Raw genomic sequence first — 10,000 nt, forward strand, 5'->3', positions numbered from 1 at the left:
TAATTAATCAGCCGATTACCAAATAACTGACAATAAGTGGCCGATAAAGCTAATTACCGATAACCTCTCGATTAATCGCTGCTCATTAAGTTCATATTTTATGGATGGAAAGCATATCGCTCAGATGTAGTCGGTATGTACGAATACTTCTGTTTTGGACTTGTTCTTTCTCACATCCCAATTCTGCACGCCAGGCAAAAGAACCCTTTTACAATTGCAATAAGGTACGTCATGGTGTGATTGAGTATCACAATGCCATGCTATGTCGGGATGTTGGAGCACCAGAACCTCAAATGCACACCTCTACAAATCCCTTAAATTGCCTGCAAGTGTGTGCCGTGTCATCGGTCAATAAAAAGGTTGATTCGCCTCATCCATAGAAAATTGTCTCCGGTTGAAAAGTGATGTTAATCGAGTTTTGTAATCGCAGTGGCCACTATATTGTACAACTGGACTAAATAAGTGCTAGAAAATAGTATCATCATGATAGGTCATGTTCTCTGCCCAACTGATCCAGTTTTTCTCCATACTGATTTAAAAAAAAAAATTCCGAATGATCTAGTTCTGAATCAATCGATTCTCAGACTTTAAATGCTCTGACAACTGATTTAATGAGCTCTTTAGACACCTTTTAATAATCAATGCTAGCCAAATATTGTGTTCTTTTCACTTCCGAGTAGCCACTATGTTGGTAGATGTTGGCTATCTGACTTTCGTTTAATACATTTTTTGCATTAACACAATACTCTGGCCTTGTTATTCTCCTGTTTCTTCAGATTTAATCACGCTAGAGGTTCTTTGGAGGGTCTGCCAGCATAATTCTGACAGGATTATAGCAGCATCACATTCATCATCAATAAGTATTACTCTGTCAAAGTTTGTAGTATTTTCTAGTTAAGCATGTGTTTATGTGCACCTTGTTTATTAAGATGCCAGACACCAATTGATGCATAGTCGCTGAGACGGTGACTATAGGCAACACTGATGCCTGCCATTGAAAGGTGATTAATGAGGCATTTAGTGACAGCCACATACAAAGTGACAGACACAGATAATTAATAAACCACCTCATGAACGGAAAGGAAAAGCTAATAAACATTACCAGAATCTCCAGCCAGAATATTTAAATGAAATTCGGATTGGAAAAATACTACTATAGATTAAAAGGGCGTGGAACTACTTAACACAAAGGAGATGATGGTATTTGGTAAACATGATACCTATAAATATCCGAAAGTTCTGTAAGCAGACACAATAAAATCAACAGAATTGAAAGAAAAGATTGAAAAAGAATGAGAAAGGGTTCTAGATTGTAGTGTCAGTGCTTCGCTACAGTGGGAACACATCAACAGTGGGTGTTTATTGCTATGATTCTCCAAACCATTATCACACTTTTTGACACACAACGTCATAATAACAATTCGAGAAACATTTTGCATAAATATCAAAGTAAATATAATAGCAATAATTGTTAGAATAATAAGAAAAATCTAGAAAAACTGGAATAAAATATATTGGTAGAGGGTCACAACGTTACTAGTTGAATTAAAATGAATTGCCATAATAATGAATGCCCATAAAAATCAATGTATCTGGTAGGATCTGGGCAGTGGTTACGAAAAGGAAAATGAAACTATTAAAGGAATGTGAAAAGCAACCCAACACTAAGAGATTACAAATAATTCCCCTGTTATCTATGATATAGTCATCTTTATGTTGTTCAGCATACAGAGTGTTATTTTCGTTATAAGACTAAGGAGAAGTTTTAATAAATCTATCTTTTTACAAGATTAGTCGAGATTAAAATGACTATGTCGAGTCATGGAAGTCTGTCACAAAAAAGATAGTCTCCCCTTACCAGGCTAAAAAACTGCTCGCACTTGCCTGTATCTTATACCGCTATCAAACCATGAAGTCCGCAATGCATAGGCTGGCACATCATTTCCAGTTTCTTTTCCTGGAACAAGGTGCAATAAAACGTATTTTTAAACTAATAGATTTCAAACTGATTTTCAAGCCCTTTTTGCATCACCGTCGTGTTGCATTAGAGAAAACTCAGAATCTCAAGTTACAACGTAGACTCCCACAACAAAGTTTTCTAACATTAGGGATTCATGTTCCAAGCATTCAGAGGTTGAAATCCAATTACAGCATACCAAACCTAACCTGTTATTCTTGTGTGAAACTGGCATTAACTCAACTGATTCCTTAACCAATTTACCTATCAAAGGCTATTCTAACTTCACATCCAAACGCGGCGTTCAAGATCGCCATGGATCTTGTGCCTACATCAGGGATACTTTCCCCCGTGACAGGCATTTCCAAAGAAGATCCAAAACATTCCTACACGTGTTTGAGAATTGCCAAAAATCACTAAAAAGGATTATAGAAAACACGAGAGCCATATAGTCAGTCCATCAAGTCCAATGTAGAAGAACACAGGCTGGGTTTCTGTGAGTTTCGGCAAATAACTAACAAGTTCCTGGGTTGATGCGCGTCCTCTATTTGGACCATCATCAACGGGCCTGAGATGATCCTGTCACCATCTGACAAATCCTAATTTTTTGACAAGGCATCTTTGCATCAAACTCAACCCTGTGCGTTCAGGGCTCCTTATTTCATGAGTTGCATCCCAAGACTAAAAATAATCTGAGTGACCTCCACATATCTGTTTGTGATGCTGACACACTCATCAACAGCTTTGATGTTTACAAGACATCTTGTCCTGACAATCTTGTCCTAAAAATATTGTCCTGACAATCTTGTCCTGATAATCTTGTCCTGAGACTCTTGTCCTGACAATATTGCCCTGAAAATATTGACCTGACAATATTGTCCTGACAATATTATCCTGACTATATTGTCCTGACAATATTGTCCGAACATGTCCTGACAATATTGTCCTGACAATCTTGTCCTGACAATATATTGTCCTAACAATTTTGTCCTGACAATATTGTCCTGACAATATTGTCCTGACAATCTTGTCCTGACAATATTATCCTGACTATATTGCCCTGACAATATTATCCGAACATGTCCTGACAATATTGTCCTGACAATCTTGTCCTGACAATATTGTCCTAACAATTTTGTCCTGACAATATTGTCCTGACAATATTGTCCTGAGAATATTGACCTGACAATCTTGTCTGTAGACTCTTGTCCTGACAATATTGCCCAGACAATATTGACCTGACAATATTGTCCTGACAATATTATCCTGACTATATTGTCCTGACAATATTGTCCGAACATGTCCTGAAAATATTGTCCTGACAATCTTGTCCTGACAATATTTTCCTGACAATCTTGTCCTGACAATTTTGTCCTGACAATCTTGTCCTGACAATATTTCCTGACTATCTGGTCCTGACGATCTTGTCCTAACAATCTTCTCCTGACAATCTTGTCCTGACAATATTGACCTGACAATCTTGTCCTGAGACTCTTGTCCTGACAATATTGTCCTGACAATCTTTTCCTGACAATATTATCCTGACAATATTGTCCTGACAATCTTTTCCTGACAATCTTGTCCTGACAATCTTGTCCTGACAATAATGTCCTGACAATCTCGTCCTGACAATCTTGTCCTGACAATCTTGTCCTGACAATCTTGTCTCGACAATCTTGTCTCGAAAATATTGTCCTGACAATATTGCCCTGACAACCTTGTCCTGACAATATTGTCCGAACATGTCCTGACAATATTGTCCTAACAATTTTGTCTTAACAATCTTGTCCTGACAATCTTGTCCTGACAATCTTGTCCTGACAATATTTTCCTGACAATATTGTCCTGACAATCTTGTGCTGACAATCTTGTGCTGACAATATTGTCCTGACATTCTTGTCCTGACAATCTTGTCCTGACAATCTTGTCCTGACAATATTTCCTGACTATCTGGTCCTGACTATCTGGTCCTGACAATCTTGTCCTGACAATATTGACCTGACAATCTTGTCCTAACAATATTATCCTGACAATCTTGTCCTGACAATTTTGTCCTGACAATCTTGTCCTGCTAATCTTATCCTGACAATATTGTCCTGACAATCTTGGCCTGTCAATCTGGCCCTGACAATATTGTCCTGACAAGATTCCATAGTACTAAAATGATGCAACTGTAACTATCACCCGTTCCTGCAAAGCTGTTCAATCGATGCCTAAAAATGGAAAACTTCATTAGTCTGTTAAGTATTTAAAAATGGAACTAGAGATAGGTATTCTCTCTCCTCGCTATAGACCAATTAGTCTTCAGTGCGTCATGAGTAAGTTGCTTGTCCATGTTAAATAGAAAAATTGTCAACCACCGCAGCAAAAACAACTTACTCAGTGAAAAACAACAATATGGTTTCAGTCATACGACATCTACAGCATGTACTGAGTGTAACTTCACTTAGGGTCAATGAATCTATCGACGGTTTTTTCCTCTTTAGAGCAATAGCTCATATCAAAGGGACTTGAGTGGGTCTGATATAAGGATCACAAGATCCTCAGCTATGGCATATCTGGAAATGTCTTTTCAACCATAGAATATTTTCTCCCTTATAGTTTTATATAAGTAGTCGTCGATGGGAGGAAGCCAGAGCGCAAAATATCAATGCTGATATACCTCAAGAAACCATCTTATGCCCGACTCTCTTCTTTATCGTTATCAATGATTTCCCAAATGGCATTCTATGTTCATGTGTTGAGATATACGCAGACGACACTATCATCTATGGCAACACTTTAAAGACCAATAACGACCAAGATCTCCCTGAGTCTTACTCTTTTGACCTTGAGCATGTGATGCAATGGGGCGAAAAGTGGCTGGTTAATTTTAATGCATCAAAAATCAAGCTGATATCTTTTCACCATAAATGCTCTGATCCCCACTTGACCCCAATCGATATAAATGGTTCCCATCTCAAAGGCACTCAATACTTTGACAAGCTTCTTGGTCTGACCTTCACTCTTTACCTGAAATGGAAGATTTACATCCAATCTGTTGCGAGATAAAAGATTCACAGCCCAAACTAGTCTAGTGTAAGGAATTTTCTTTTCTCTATCTATGTATCTAAAACACCTAAAATTAAACAGAACTGCCGTAGACAAAGTTTTGCGTCTTAAAATCTTTCGATCTGTAAAATAAAATTGCTGCTGACCTACTTCCCAGGTGATTTATGTTTTGGTTCAATATTCATAAATTCTTGTTTATAATTCCAGTTGAGTTGCCCACTTTAATAATCATTCTGATCATTTAACCCAGCATTTCCAATCTTCAGCACCAAATGACAATCTCATTAACTCTGATTCTCGAGTGACTTTCTAACCTTTATAAACGGTGATATATTAGTATAAAAATATATGAATATCTAAGGTGCAGTAGTGAATCTAAAATTTCATAATAATGACTAAAATGAATTATATTAATGCAAAATATTAGTATTATAAAGCATTGTAATAAATAAGTTAAAGTATGCTTGATAAAGCTTTATTCTATTAGGAATTACACAGGGGTCGATTCTCTTCGAGAATGTCTAAAAATAAAGAATACATAAGGGAAAGTAATTCATACTTGAAGAACATAAAAATAGATTTAAAAGTTTTCGTTTTTGTCACAAGACATTTGACATTTTTGTTATCCTCTGAACTTATAACCATGCTTTGGAATCCCACATAGAAATAGACCTGCTGGTTCTCAAGTGGATCGTCTCTCTAAAGATGTATACTAATGGTATAGTTAGCTGTCTAAATATGTATGGTGGCGTTCGTTAATAAAAGGATACCACTCTGGATATATGTATTTTCTTTGTTGGTGAAATGAAATGAATACAAATTTGAAGCGTGTCATAATCGATTAACTTATAGATTGAATGGTGATGGCTTAGAAACCTTTCCCTATTTTATTTTAAAGAGAAAATAGACGGAGAAGTATTGCAAGCGGATTTCATTTTAATTCCAAATATATAAATGACAAACCATCTGTTTAATTTTAAAATAATTGTAAACACATTATTGATAGAACAATTCCTAAATTTTTCCCGATTCCGGTACAATTACTGATTCTGTTCTAAATTCCCAATTCCAATACAAAAAGTATGGTTAGATGGCGGCATATATTACAGGAGTAGAGTTTTCTAAATATTTCCGTTGTAATCGATTGAAAATTGTGAGACAACTAAAGACATATGTCTCTTGTAAAACAAAACCTATTTGCATTAGTTTGTTGTAACTTGAGAAAATATTACTTGAATGTTTTACTTATTTTATTTTTTTATTGCATTTTCACCCCAAACAAGGCACAGTGCCACTTTAATGTAGGGGGAGGCTACTATCTGAGACATAATTGCAGGTATACTACGTAAGGAGTTGAGCAGCAAGATGTCTGCTTATATTACACTTGTACTTCTGCATGTCAGTGCAGTCGGGGAAGCAGGAACCTGGCAAGGAATTCCAAAGTTTATGAGTTCTGGGGAAGAAACTATTAGAGTAGAAGGTTTTCTGGCATCTGGGGATCTCTAAGAGGTAGGAGTGAGATTTTGCTGCTCGTCGGGTCTGTCGGGAGTATTTACGTCAAGGGGTACAACGGTTTATAGTTCGTCAGAGCATCTACCATTAAAATACTTGTAAAACAGGTAAAGGGATGCAACATTTCGTTGATAGGACAAAGGCCGAAGCCTAGATGACAGTTTAGGACCGATTAGCTTGGCGACTCTCTTTTGAACCCTGTCCAGGAGTGAGAGACTACTAGCAAATGCACCAGCTGAAATGTCACAACAATACTTCATACAGGGGCGAATGATGGCCATGTAGAGGTACATGATACTTTCAGGCATAAGTAACTTTCTAGCATGGTAGAAAGAGTCCACCTTCATCGCAACAGTCGCAGCAATGCTCTCAATGTATCTGTTCCAACTCATGTTCCCTGTAAATATTAAACCGAGGAGTTTGAACGTTGTGTTAGGTTGGTGCAAAAACAATATCATTTTCTTACATATGTCACTTTTATATATGATTTTCAATTAATTCATTGATATATATGTATAAAGCCATGTTATATATAATTTTGAAGTGCGTTTCCGCTCTATCAAATCGAGTTATTCGTTACCGTTCTCAATCTCTTCATTTTTTTTTTTTTTGCAGGCTTTTCAACGGCATTAACAAATCCGCAGGATTTTCTTGTTCCAGTTGCAACTAGGCCGAAAAGCTGCCTAGAGAGCTCATCATATCAATGATACGTTTGGCCCAAGATCCACTAATGAACGTGTGGCACAATGGTGGTTCAAGAAATTTCACAATAGTGACAAGAGCCTCGAAGATGAAGATGGTTGCGGCCGGTCGACAGCGGTTGATAACGAACATCTGAAAGCCTTAATTGAAGCTGATTCTCACAAAACCACACGAGAAGTTGCTGCTGAACTCGAGGTCGACCACTCAACAGTCGTTTGCCATTTAAAGCAAATAAGGGAAGTCAAAAATGTTGGATAAATGGGTGCCGCATGAATTGAATGATAATAAAAAAAATTTAAGGTTTCTTCTAAGCTCCTTCTGCGCAACAAAAGCGACCCATTTCTCGAACGGATTGTGACGTGGGATGAGAAGTGGATCCTCTACGACAGTCAATGATGTTCGGCACAGTGGTTGGATGCCAGAGAAGCTCCAAAACAATTCCTGAAGCTGAAATTGCACCAAAAACGGTTATGGTGACTGTTTGATGGTCTCCATCCGGTCTTATCTATCACAGCTTCTTTAATTCGGGCGAAATGATTACAGCAGAGAAGTACTGCCGACAAATTGACGAAATGCACCAAAAGCTCCAACGTATGTACCCAAGATTGGTCAATATGAAGGGATTAGTTCTCCTCCATGATAACACTCGCCTACATGTTGATCAATTGGCCCTGCAGGAAGCTGAACGAATTGGGCTACAAGACTCTGCCTCATCCACGATATTCACTGGCCTCTCGCCCACTGATTATCACTTTTTCAAGCATCTCGACAACTTTCAGTGTGAAAAATGCTTCAAAAGCCGAGATGGTGCTGAATCGGCCTTCAACGACTTCATCACTTCCAGCCCTCCGGATTTCTATGCTAATGGGATAAATAAACTGTTTACTCGTTGGTAAAAATGTGTCGGTTCTAATGGTTCTATTTCGATTAATAAAGTTTATTATGAAAGGAGTTACGATCTTTTGAAGTTGAACATCAAAAAACGACATTATTTTTGCACCAACTTAATACTTTCATGTAATTATTAAAGTAAACAAGCTTAGTCTTGGCAGCATTGAATGTTACCATCCATTTATGTCCCCATTCCCCTGAAAGTCTTTCTCCAGGGTTTCCGCCATTGCCTTAGATATGAGCTCATTCGTTTTCCTCTCATGCCTGTTATAGAGTGCGGTGTCATCAGCAAATATACCCATCTCAGAGACAATTTCATCAGAGAGGTCATTTATGATTATTAGGCATAATAAAGGTCCAAGGATCGGCCCCTGAGGTACACCCGCATTCATTTTTCTTAAACAATTGAAAATAATTGACGATCTGTATGCAAAATAAGAAAACAGTGTAAGAACAAAATATTTAGCAAAGCCTAACCCTAACCCTAACCCTCCCCATAAAGAATAAGAGTTTCTAAATAATAATGTTATTATTTAAAAACTATTTCTAACATAAAAAGAGCGGAGCAGGGATGCATTGTTAGCTATTTTGTACTTTCTCCTCTACAAAAAAACACCCCAAATGTTTTACTCTTATTATAAAGATTTGATCGGTTATTTCTCCAGTCAATATAATATGTAGTACATTGATTTATTTAGAAAGAAAGATACAGATAATGATAATTATTCTACTTTTTCATAAAATTATGTGTGAACACTTTGAAAAAGTATCGAAAAAACCCAATTATTTTAAAATTTAACGTAAAATGATTATCAAGTTGACAAAACAGTTCTTGCGTTTTTAACTTTTAAATTCAGAGGAGCATATCGATATTGGCTGGCACTACACCAAATAGTCGAAGCATTAAGGAGGATGGAAAGACCGGGAAGTGAAAGCATTTGCCAAACCTCCATTGGATAGGTTCAAAGGAGACTGGGACGTTGGGTAGGTTTATTGCCACTTAAATTCCAGTAAATACCAATGGTCATTGTCAGTGGAAAAACAACAACAAAGTCTGTTGCGATAATGTAAATTTATTTGCAAAGGTTGTCAAAAGAGGTGAGGATTACTGGAAATCTGGGGAGATTTGTCGTCACCCAGACTCCGGGGAATACCACCGGTTTTTCTCAGTGGGTAATCTCTGGTGATGAACAGTGTGATAACTCCTAGGGAGTTAAATAATAATAATAATAATAATAATAATAATAATAATAATAAGAGGCATCTTCCAAGGAGACTTACTATCACCACTACTGTTCATCATAGCCATGATGCCCTTGAACAGTATTCTGAGAAAGTGCCAAGCTGGACACAAAGTCTCCAATACAGAGGAAAAAATGAACCACCTGATGTACATGGACGATCTGAAACTTTTTGCAAGGACCAAAAAGGAGTTAGAGACACTAATTAACACTACCAGGATCTTCAACCAAGATATCCAAATGGAATTTGGAATAGAAAAGTGCGCACAACTAGTTATAAGAAAGGGAAAACTGGAAACGACAGAAGGTATGGAACTACCCAACCAAACAGAAATGAGGGCACTAGGGGAACAAGACGACTATAAATACTTGGGAATTCTGGAAGCGGACACCATCAGAGCAACAGAAATGAAAGAGAAAATTGGAAAGGAATACCTCAGAACAAGAAAACTTGTGGAAACTAAATTATATAGCAGAAACCTAATAAAAGGTATAAATACATGGGCAGTATTACTAGTAAGATACTCTGGATCGTTTATAGGGTGGACAAAAGAAGAACTGAGACAACTCGACCAGAAAACCAGGAAACTCATGATCATGCATAATGCACTACATCCAAAGGACGATATTGACAGACTCTATGTGA

At 37.3% G+C, this 10,000-nt stretch overlaps 1 pseudogene across 1 annotated transcript in view; it reads left to right on the forward strand.

The window, feature by feature from the left end:
• LOC145294221 (histone-lysine N-methyltransferase SETMAR pseudogene) overlaps window positions 1-8,158 on the forward strand; it is a 13,555-nt pseudogene extending 5,397 nt beyond the window's left edge. The window contains exon 2 of the transcript XR_013869844.1: window positions 7,136-8,158. The product of XR_013869844.1 is annotated as a histone-lysine N-methyltransferase SETMAR pseudogene (transcript). The remainder of the gene's footprint in view (window positions 1-7,135) is intronic.
• The last annotated feature ends 1,842 nt before the right edge of the window (window positions 8,159-10,000 follow it).

The sequence above is a fragment of the Euprymna scolopes genome, chromosome 15, assembly GCF_053919585.1.
Source record: "Euprymna scolopes isolate OS-2025 chromosome 15, ASM5391958v1, whole genome shotgun sequence".
NCBI classification, from domain to species: domain Eukaryota; kingdom Metazoa; phylum Mollusca; class Cephalopoda; order Sepiida; family Sepiolidae; genus Euprymna; species Euprymna scolopes.